The sequence below is a fragment of the Microtus oregoni genome, unplaced genomic scaffold (genome assembly GCF_018167655.1).
Source record: "Microtus oregoni isolate MIOR12 unplaced genomic scaffold, Mior012 000006F_ref0000085, whole genome shotgun sequence".
Lineage (NCBI taxonomy): Eukaryota > Metazoa > Chordata > Mammalia > Rodentia > Cricetidae > Microtus > Microtus oregoni.
This window is the reverse complement of record NW_024543065.1, coordinates 52,210,463-52,221,461: the sequence shown is the minus strand read 5'-3', so window position 1 is coordinate 52,221,461 and position 10,999 is coordinate 52,210,463. Positions and strand designations below refer to the sequence as shown.

The window sequence follows — 10,999 nt, the reverse complement described above, 5'->3', positions numbered from 1 at the left end:
GTCCCAGAGGGCAAGGAGCCTTCCTGGAAGAGGAGCCCTCTTATGATACGAGAAAGAGCATAAGACAGTATTGTAAAAGAAAGGAAAATATAAGTCAGCAAGGTAGCACACACCGGTTTCCCCAGCACTTGGGAGATTGAAGGGTCAGAAGTTCAAGGCCAGCATGGGTGACATAGATTTTTTTTTTATCTCAGCAATAAAAACTAGAGAGATGACTCAGTGGTTAATAGCCCTGGCTGTTCTTGCAGAGGACTCAGGTTCAATTCCCATCACCCCAGTGGAGGCTCACAACTGTCAGCAACTCCAGTTCCGACTCCTGCAGGCACTGCACACACGTGGTTCACAGACACACATGCAGACAAAACACCCATACACATGAAATAAAATCTAAACATCTGGAGCTGGGGAGATGCCTTGGTTAGTAGAGGTCCTGAGTTCAGATCCCCAGAGCCAGTATAAAGGACATGGTAGCTCGCCTCTGCAATCCCAGCAGTCCTATGGTAAAATGAGAGGCTGAGGTAAGAGAATCCTGGGAACTCAAGGGCCAGCTAGTCTGGTGTACACAGCAGCGAACGAAAGGAGACCTCATTTCCAATGGGCCTGTCTGCAGACACACACACCATGGCATCTATACTCACATGCATCTGTACACCCATACACACGCACAGAAACATGCACACATGCTGTGGGATGATCTTTCTGTACACCGTGGGTATGTAGTCCTCTCACTGGCTGTTAAGAAAAGCTGTTTGACCAATAGCCAGGCAGGATAAGGTTAGGCAAACTGAGAACTTGGATGAAGAGAGGTGGAGCCAAGAAAGATGAGTCACCTGCCAAACAAGCAGGACATATAAAAAAGTGAGGTAAAAAAAAAAAAGTGAGGTAACAAGCGTTAGGTCGAGTGGCAAAACATAGAGAGAAATATGGGTTCAATGTAAGAGTTAGCTGTTAAGTCGGGAGTGTAACAACCCCAGTCCCTGGCATCCATCCCAGCCCCCTGGCCTGGGAGTTGCCTTGGTCTGGACTCCAAATCCCAGCGTGCGAGGCCCTGATCCCTTCCGCGGGAGGGTCAGGACCATGGCCACAGAGTATTTAAGTGAGTTCCCAGAAGAGGAACACGTGGTTCCGGGTTTGCACGTGCTCCCCGCTTTCCTGTCTCCCGCCATGTGCTAGGCTACCCGAGAGTGCCGTATTTAATATAATGATCGTCATATTAATTCAGTTTGATCTGACCTAACTGGATTTCTTTGCGCCAGAGGAGCCGCCCGTCTTAGGATTTTTTTCCTAACATAATGGAGTGTCCCACCAAAGGGCCTTAGTTTGTCCTGGGGAAAAATAAGAAAACGGGCCTTCCTGTGCACACGCTCTGCCAGGCAAGTTCGGCTTCACCTTGGTATGTTCCCCTTTTTAATCTGCATGCAGGTAGGGTTTTGGGGTGACCCATTCGCTTTTCAAGCTTTTATTGAAGTCATGGCCATGCCTAACACACACACACACACACACACACACACACACACACAGCAGAGGCCAGGCCTCCTGCTGAGACGAGATTTTTTTTGGGGGGGGGGGGTTGTGACAGAAGACGTTCCCAACCAATTTCTCATGTACCCAGGTTTCCTGACTCCGCGCCCTTCCAGTGGACGCACTGCACCAGGCTCGTGTCACAGGCACGCATTTGAAGTGGGTTTCTTGTGATTCCTAGCTGATTTCAAACACCCTTAAGTGGGCACTTAAAAACCATTAAATGGGACCAATCTAACTTAAAGCAAATTATGCTCCAAATCCCGAATTTTTTTTTCAAGTATGGCGCTCCTGTTCTTTCCCAGGCTTCCGCTTTTCTTTCTTTGTTCATTTGTGACCACACAGTTTGTCCCGCCCCCACTTCCGTCTCTCTGTGTTCATTCGCATTTTAAGAATAATAGAGCTTCTAACACAGAGACACGCCAGCTTTTGCAGCACCCTATGTGTCCTCTAAGAATACAGAAGACCTTCTGCCTTGCCTCTGGGTTTGGCAAAGCCACCCGCATAGAAGCAAAAAGTTACCTTTCATCCAGGGAATCGATCTGCTCATCTTGTCAAGACAGGTAGATTAAATTCTTCCCCCTCACAGGAAAAATCTTTGGGCCTCTCGCACAAATTTGCCACAGCTAATGGCAAATACTGCTTCTAAGACTGATGTTCTCCAAGGACAAGGAGAGGATTTGAGATTGCCTGCTAACCAAAAGCTGTCTCATTTTTTGCTCATTTATTCCTCCCAGATCTGTCTAAAGGCATTTGACAACTCAAGGTACTGTTCTTTAACAAACTTCGTAGTCCAAGATTAACAGGTTTTATTCTTCAGAGGGTCAGAGTTCCCAATTTCCTCTAATAGTCTTCTAACCTATGACACCAAGATATAAATTCTGTTCCTAGAAAAGTTCTATCGCTACACAAAACCAAGTCTGGTAAAATCCAAGGTTTTTAATTTTAATCCCAGCCAGTTTTAATCATATTTTGCAGGTTACTCCTGCTGCCTAAGTCAAGACCAACTTATAAGACGCTCCCAGGACAACACCAAAAGTGCCAGCATCTGTTCCTGAGACTTCAACATTGGTACCAACTCTCCTGGATCAAGGACACCTACCAACTCTTCTGGATCAAGGACCTACCAACTCTCCTCGATCAAGGACAGCTGCCAACTCTTCTGGATCAAGGACACCTTCTGGATCAAGGACATCTGCCAAGTAAAATCTGGTTTCATCTGCTACTGTGTCTCATCCCATGGCTAGCCCCATTTCATAGGGCCAATGATGAGAATTTTTTTCCTCCTAGACACCTGTCTTCTTGCCTCCCTCAAGAAACAGATACCTGGCATCTCCAGGATGACAGTGAACAGGATACCTCTCCAGCCACACCTCCCACTGAATGCGGACTCACCAACACCCAGCTCTCCCCTCCCCGACATTGCCCCATGCCCACAGGAAGTAGCCAGACTTGAGTCTATGCCCTTTTTCCAAAGAGAGCCTAAAATGTTGGTCATAATTATCACCTCAACTTCCTGTCACCCCTATATCCAAAGAGTCTGGAATGTTAAGTTGGGAGCATCGCCCCAGCCCCTGGCATCCATCCCAGCCCCCTGGCCTGGGAGTTGCCTTGGTCTGGACTCCAAATCCCAGCATGCCAGGTACTGACCCCTCCCAAGGGAAGGGTCAGGACCACTCCCAAAGGTATTTAAGTGGGTGCCCAGAGGAGGAACACATGGTCCGGGGTTTTGCATTTGCTCCCCAGTTTTCTGTCTTCCCTGCCATGTTCTTGGCCACCCAAGAGCACTGTATTTAATAAATCAGGGGCATTTTAATTTGGTTTAATTTGTTTTAACTGGATTTTTGTGCATTGGCAGAGCGGCTCGTCTTAGGATTTTTTCCTAACAAGCAGCACCCCTCCATGGCCTCCGAGTCAGCTCCTGCCTCCAGGTTCCTGCCCTGACTTCCCTTCATGAAGGACTGTTATTGATACTTGTGTAATAAACCCTTTCCTTTCCAAGTTGCTTTTGGTCATGGCTTTGGTTAGACTGGAGGTTTTGGGACAAAAAGATCTCTGCCCCCCTTCCAGCTGGAAGCTGGCTCTTGCAGAGAATCTGAAAAACCGACCAAAAGATTCCCACCAGAAGCCCGAGCTCTCAAAAGCCCTGGCAAAACACTGGACAAAGCAAACACTTAGCTCCAGATTCCAAAGTGACCACTGGACTCAAGACACACCTAAGGGACCCCAAATCTAGCCGATACTCCCGATACCTTACCAAGCATGTCACTTCCTCCCACCCAGCTCCCACAAAGTTTCTAACCCTGTCCAGCCACACGACTTCCTGGACCTCCAACTACAGACCCCTGACTCACCCAGGAGCAATTAATCCCTAAATAAACCTGCCTTTTACTCTTTAATTTCGTTCAGTTGGGTTTATTGCCATGGCAGGTGGAGAAGTCAGTTAACTACTGTCACAACAATGGAAACCTAAAAGAAGATAGGCGTTTTCTCAGTCGAGGCTGCTCTTCCCAGACCACCCTAGCTGGTGTTGGTTGACACAACCAACCAACACATATGAGGGGGCGTGGTGAAGATACTGCCATGTCCTCTCCATTGTTAGGGAGGTTTATATTGTGAATAAGAGAGAGGAAATGCCCAAAGGCACCTGGAGGAGTCCAGAGTAGAGAGGAAGAGAAACAGACTGGACATGACCAGGGCTATCCATGAGAGAAGGGAAACCTTCCCCCATAAAGAGAACAAACGGTTGTGTTGAGGAGATTGGCCTGGAGATGTGAAAAGAGCCAGGATGCTAGTACGGGTGACAGGCACTTGTGGCACTGCGTATACTGCCAACAATAACACCACAGACATCCACTTGTTCATCCCTTCTGCCAGAGGGAAGGGAGAGTTTCCTTTTGGCAGGTGGGAACCAGTTTCACAAGTTCGGAGGAATGCTGACTTTCTCTAATGGCATCTGTAATCCAGTTTGAGCTCATTTCTGGCTGTCAACACCAGGAAGCCCACAGACAGGCTAATCTAATCTAGGCAGTTCCTCAATTGAGGCTTTCCTGTCTGGCGGCTGCAGTCTATGTCAAACTCACCAGGATTCACTCCTAGCATTTGTAAGGCCCTGGGTTCAGCCTAGAGAGTCAGGGAGGTTGGGAGGGAGGGAGTAAGGGAGACTGTTCACCGAGGAACCAGTTTTGTTCCTGCAATGCCAAGACCTGTACCTGACCTGAGAATATTTTTACCAGCATGGCGCCTTCTCCCTTCTGGACTGCCACAGCCACGGCCTCACTCACTGCTCCCAGGAGTCTCATCCCTGACCTCTGCCCTCACCTCCCACTCTTCCAAGCCCTCCACTCCAGTCACACACACCTCCCCTGAATATGGGCAGCTGCATCCATAGGCAATGGGTCCAGAATGAATAAAAAGAAAAAAGCTAGCTAAACTTCAGGCTTCATCTCTCCCTGCTTCCTGACTGTCGATACAATGTGACCAGCCATGCTTCAACCGCCATGGATGTCCTTGGTCTGGGCTTGTGAATGGATGTCTAAGACCCACCCCCATCTGAGAGGTAGAGCTCTACCCAGTGAGCACATTTCCCAACTGTTAGAAACCAGGTCCTCTGCCAGCCTGCCTTCAGCAGCTCAACCCCAGCAGCTACATCATTGCGGGTATGGTATCATTGTGCCAGTACATCATGCCCAGGCGCCAAACGCGATCTGTGGGCCCTTTCAGACTTCCTCTCTCCCTCTGTCTGTTTCTCTCTTGTCCCCTCCCCCCTCCTCAAGAATCTGTGCCCAGAGGCATTGCTAAACTAGAGCTAAAGGCAAAGGGGGCCTTGTGAAAATGCCCCAAGGCACTCCTAAGGGCACAACAATTCAAATGGAAGCTGATTTCCCACTAGAAGTGGCAGGACTTTCAAGTTGCAGAAGGAAGAAAACTGGCTGTCACAAATTCTAAATCTAGAGCTGGGGAAGATGGTTCATTGGTTAAAAAAAAGCATTTGCCGAACAAGGGTGAGAACCTGGTAGTGAATCTCTAGCATCCACATAAATGCCAAGTGGGCCTAGTAGCCTGCCCGTAAATCCAGATCTCAGAAAGCAGATTCGGGGTCCCCAGAACAAGCTGGCTAGCTACTAGCTGACTGGCAAGCTCTGGCTTCAATTGAGAGACTCTGTCTTGATAAAGAACGTGGAGAGCTGTTATAGGATATTCCTTTACACTGTGCGAGGATGCATCCCTGGGATTGGTTTACTGTGGAGCTGAAGTGGATGCTGCACTGGGATTGGTCTACTGGGGAGCTGAAGCGAGGATGCAGCACTGGGATTGGTTTACTGCAGAGCTGAAGCAGATGCAGCACTGGGATTGGTTTACTGAGGAGCTGAAGTGAGGGCTGGAGAGGTAGCTCAGAGGTAAAGAGCACCTTGGTGGGACCTCCATATGTTAGGAAAATTCCTAAGACCAGCCACTCCACTGGCACAAAAAAAATTCCGATCAGGTCAAATCAAACCAAATTAAAATGCCCATGTTTTTATTAAGTGCAGTACTTTTGAGTGGCCGAGAGCACGGCAGGGGATACAGAAAACCGGGGAGCATGTGCAAAGTGTTTCTCCTCTGGGTGCCCACTTAAATACCCTGTGGGGTGTTCTGGAGAGTCAGGATTTGGAGTCTATACCAATGCAATTCCCAAGCTAGGGGGCTGGGATGGATGCCAGGAGCTGAGGTGATGTTCCCAACTTAACATTACATTCCAGACTCTTTGGATATAAGGGTGACAGGAAGTTGAGGTGATAATTATGACCAACATTTTAGGCTCTCTCTTTGGAAAAAGGAGTGTAGACTCAAATCTGACTACTTCCTGTGGCCATGGGACAACGTGGGAGAGGGGAGAGCTGAGAGTTGGCCTGCTCACGCTCAGCAAAAGGGGTGGTTGGGGTGACATCCGGTTTCCTGTCATCCTGGAGACCTCAGGCAGCTGCTTTTTGAGGGAGATGTGAAGGCAGGTGTCTAGGAGAAAAAAATATTGTTATTACTGGCCCTATGAAATGGGGCTAGCCATGGGATGAGACACAATAGCAGATGAAACCAGATTTTACTTAGCAGGTGTCCTTGACAGCTGGTACCAATGGTGAAGTCCCAGGAGCTGGTACAGGTGCACTTGGTGTTGTCCTGGGAGCGCTTTGTAGGTTGGTCTTGGCCTAGGAAGCAGGAGTAACCTGTAAAATATGCTTGAAATTGGCTGGGGTCAGTGTAGCAGTAAAACAGTTAAAGGAACTGGGAACTCTGGATTTAGCAGAGCTGATTCTGATGTAGCAATAGAACTTTTTCAGGAATCGATAAGGGAACTGGGACAGATTTCATAGCAAAAGGCTATTGCTTTAGGTTAAAGGAAATTAGGAACTCTGACCCTCTAGAGATTGAAACCTGTTAATCCTGGACTATAAATCCTGTTAAAGAACAGTACCTTGAGTTGTCAAATGCCTTTAGACAGATCTGGGAGGAATAAATGAGCAACCCATGAGCCAGCAGGCAATCTCAAATCCTCTCCTTGTCCTTGGAGAACACCAGTCTCAGAAGCAGGGCTTGCCGTTAGCTGCTGAGTACGAGAGGCCCAAAGATTTGTTTTGTGAGGGGAAGATTTAGTTTACCTGTCTTGGCAGGATGAGCAGATTGATTCCCCGAGTGAAGCCTTCAGAAAGCTGGAAAGGCGAAAGGCCTTTCTTTGCTTCTGTGCAGTTGGCTTTGCCAAACCCAGAGGCAAGGCGGAAGGTCTTCTGTCTCCTTGGAGGACACATAGGGTGCTGCAAAAGCTGGCGTGTCTTTGTGTGGGAAGCTCCTGTTAAAATGCCGTGGTCTCAGGTTTGTAAAGGCACTTCAGAACCAGGTACCATTACGTGGTATTTTAAACTGGGCATATAAGCTATATTTAGATGTGTATTTTATCCAATTAGTTACAGTTTACCATTGCCAGTAGAATACTAGCACACGTGGGAACTCTAAAATGGTGGCTCCCCCTGTGTTTGTATTTTTCCAGAGCTGCTGTAATCTGGAAGCACACGTGCACTTAAAAACTTAAATCCACATCATGAAAACACAGTTACACACTTATATAAATATATTGTGGCCACATTATTTTAACAGGGAAACAAATAGGACAGTCTTAGAAACCTGTGTCAGCTGACTAGACGTTGTAAGAGGGAACAGAAACATAAGGACAAAACATTAGGCCAGGGAGACAGCTGATGGAGAATCTTGGCAAGGTTAGGCCTGGCAGGGAAATGGCACGCAGCAGGGAAGGAAGCGGGGAGTGGGGCCAGAGTGGTTTGGGGCGTACTCAGAGGGAGTTCGAGATCTGTCCACCCTGGGTCCTCATTCTCCGTACCACCACCACCGCCAATGAGGCTGAGTGTGGAGCCCAGGGAGCGGGTCCTTTGGAGTCCCATGGGAGCCCATCTGCTCCCAAGCCGTGAGGTAGACAGACACACATGCAGGCAAAACATCCATACACATAAAATAATAATTAATTTTTAAAAAGAGCCAAATGGCCATTAGCTATGCAGGCAAAGCTTAGGCAGGGCTTCAGGGTGCAGAGAGTTCAGAGAAGAAAGGCAGTGTGCCCATCCAGACATGGAGGAACCGGGGTGGACAAAGAAGAGATGAGGGCATATGGAGGAATGTAGATTTAAAACTACGGGTTATTTTTAAGTTATGAGTTAGTTAGAAAGCCAAAGCTAAGGCCGAGCTTTCATAATTAATAATAAGTCTCCAAGCCATTTTTTGGTATGTGAGCTGACAGCCCCAAAAGAAAAGTCTGTCTGTTAGTATTCAGGCGTCTGTACTGGCCTGCCCTTGGGGTCCTGATGGGATACATTCTCAGCTGCAGCCGCTGAGAGCACCTTCGGTGCACATTTGCTACGTTCCCTTATAAAAGATGGACCTTACACACCTCCTGTCTCTCGCTCTCTCTTCCTTTCTCTCCCTTTCTCTCCCATTTCTCCCTCTCTCCCCCCCTCTCTCCTCTCTCTTCTCTCTCTCTATTCCTCTCCCTTCCCACGAGGTCACTTCTGCACCTCTTCCTCTCTCTTCTTCTTTCTCTTCCCCTCTCTCCAGCCATCTCTCTCTTCCACCACTCTTGTCCCCAGGGACCAGTCTCTGCCCCTCTCTCTGCCCCTTCTCTCTCCTCTTCCAATGAACCTCCTATGTGAGCCCTGTTGCATGGCGTGACTTCTCTTCGTGGCGTTTTTGAGTAGATTATGATATCAGCCTCATACCTGTACACACACTCACGTACCCACAGGCACCTGCACCCTGCTCATGTGCCTCGTGCTCATGTGAACAACCATGCACACACACACACACACACACATCATACATGACGTCGCATGGAAAGAACTCTGAGTCTGGCAAAAAGTATTCCTCAGACATGGAGACAAAACAGAGTGGAAACTGTGGGTAGTTCCGTTGCCCTTGACTCTGTCCAGGCCCCGGTGGATGAAGAAATGTACATGCTTTCGTCTGTGTGGCCATGCGGAGTGAACGTGTGCATGCATGGCAGTGAGAAAACACCCAGTAGGGGCCGGAGAGATGATGGCTCAATGGTTAAGATCTGACTCTTCTTCCAGACAACTTGGGTTGGGTTCCCAGCACTCACGCGGTCAGTGTGTGAACTCAGAACCTTCAGTAACTGCAGTTCCAGGGGATCCGATGTTCCTATCTGCCCTCCTTGAGCTCTGCATGCACATAGCGCATAGGCGTTTGCCTGGAACGAAACGACCACACAAAATAAATGAATACAAAATTTAACAACATGTTTTTAATTTGAAACTAAGTAGATCCACCTTTTTTTCTTTTGGTTTTTTGAGAGAGGGTTTTGTTGTGCAGCCTTGGCTCTCCTGGAACTCTCTCCGTATAACAGGCTGGCCTCCAACTCAGAGATATGCCTACCTCTGCTAAATGCTGGGATAAAAGGCATGTGCCACCACTGCCCAGCCTAAAAATATGTTTTTAAGTGAGGATGTGTTGGATGAAGAAAGAGAAGAGGATAGATGATGTAGTAATGTTTTAATTTTTAAAAATGTTTAAAATCAACAAAATGGTCTGGCAGTGGTGGCGCACGCCTTTAATCCCAGCACTCAGGAGGTAGAAGCAGGCGGGTCTCTGAGTTCAAGGCCAGCCTGGTCTACGGAGCAAGTTACAGGACAACCAGACACAGAGAAACCTTGTCTCGAAAAACAAGACAAACAAACAAGCAATAATAATAATTTTATTTAATTTTTTTTTACCACTAGACTAATAATAATTTTAAAAAGTGCTCCTGAGACAGGAACGCATGCATGAGATGCAGTTCCACAGTTGGACAGGAGGTGGCGCAGCTATGCAGGTTTACAGCTCCCTTATACCCTGTTTATTGAAGCAAAGTCAAGGAAATTTGTCAAGAATAAAAAAGTTGACAATGGCCGGGCGGTGGTGGCGCACGCCTTTAATCCCAGCACTCGGGAGGCAGAGGCAGGCGGATCTCTGTGAGTTCGAGACCAGCCTGGTCTACAGAGCTAGTTCCAGGACAGGTTCCAAAGCCACAGAGAAACCCTGTCTCGAAAAACCCAAAAAAAAAAAAAAAAAAAAGTTGACAATGTCGTTTGCCAGTTTGGGAGTCACGCACCTGAAATGTTTTCCTTTGCTAAAGAAGGAAATTGACAGTACACTCTGGAAGACTCAAGTTGAAATGTCTGCAAACCCCGATTACTGAGGCGGGAGAGGCAAGTGCTCCAGCAGCGCTGGTGTTTAAGACTTATTTGGTAACTCTGGCTCGTCTAGAACTCTCCACATAAAGCAGGTTGTCCTTGAGTTTGCAGCCGGTACACCTGCCTCTGGAGTGCTGGATTACAGGCGTGCAGCACTCACCGTGTCTAGTGCACCCTTTATTTATTTTTGTTTTTCTGACGGGGTCTCAACTGACCACTGCCCTTGAAGTTGTGTTCCTCCAACCTCCCCAGTAGCGGGGGTTACAGGCCTGGACCACCTGGCCTGGCTTCCTTTGTCTTTTTGGAGCCCAGGCTGGCCTTTATTTCCTTAGGTAGCCCAAGCTGGCCTTGCGGCTCAGGGATGAAGATCTGATATCAGATCTCCAACACCCACATAAGTGAAAATACTGTGTCAGCCTCCCTGGTGCTGGGACTGTGGGTACGCAGTGAGGATTCTAGGAATAAGAATAGGAATACAGAAATATAGGCACCAGGAATTAGAAGGTGGAAATTAGAATGTAGAAAGACATATAACGTTGCAAACCTAAACGAACTATCAACAGCTTTCTCAGCAGCTTTAGGATCTATTAACAGCAGTGGGTTATTTCATTTTACAACTGGCTGCTCTGTTTAAAAGGCTGAAGTTTCCTTCTGTAAAATGAGGGTTAGCCCCAAGATAACACCCCAGGTCACCTGTGATCAACACCGGATACATGCAGTGTTACCCTTTAGAAGGTGGGATGTATGTG

The 10,999-nt window shown here is 47.8% G+C and overlaps 1 long non-coding RNA gene across 1 annotated transcript; it reads right to left on the bottom strand.

The window, feature by feature from the left end:
• Positions 1-6,432: 6,432 nt before the first annotated feature.
• LOC121449170 lies at positions 6,433-7,181 on the bottom strand. Its single transcript, XR_005974499.1, has 3 exons — positions 7,158-7,181; positions 6,606-6,725; positions 6,433-6,516 (listed from the first exon to the last, which is right to left on the bottom strand). It is a non-coding gene; the product is annotated as an uncharacterized LOC121449170 (long non-coding RNA).
• Between the last annotated feature and the right edge of the window lie 3,818 nt (positions 7,182-10,999).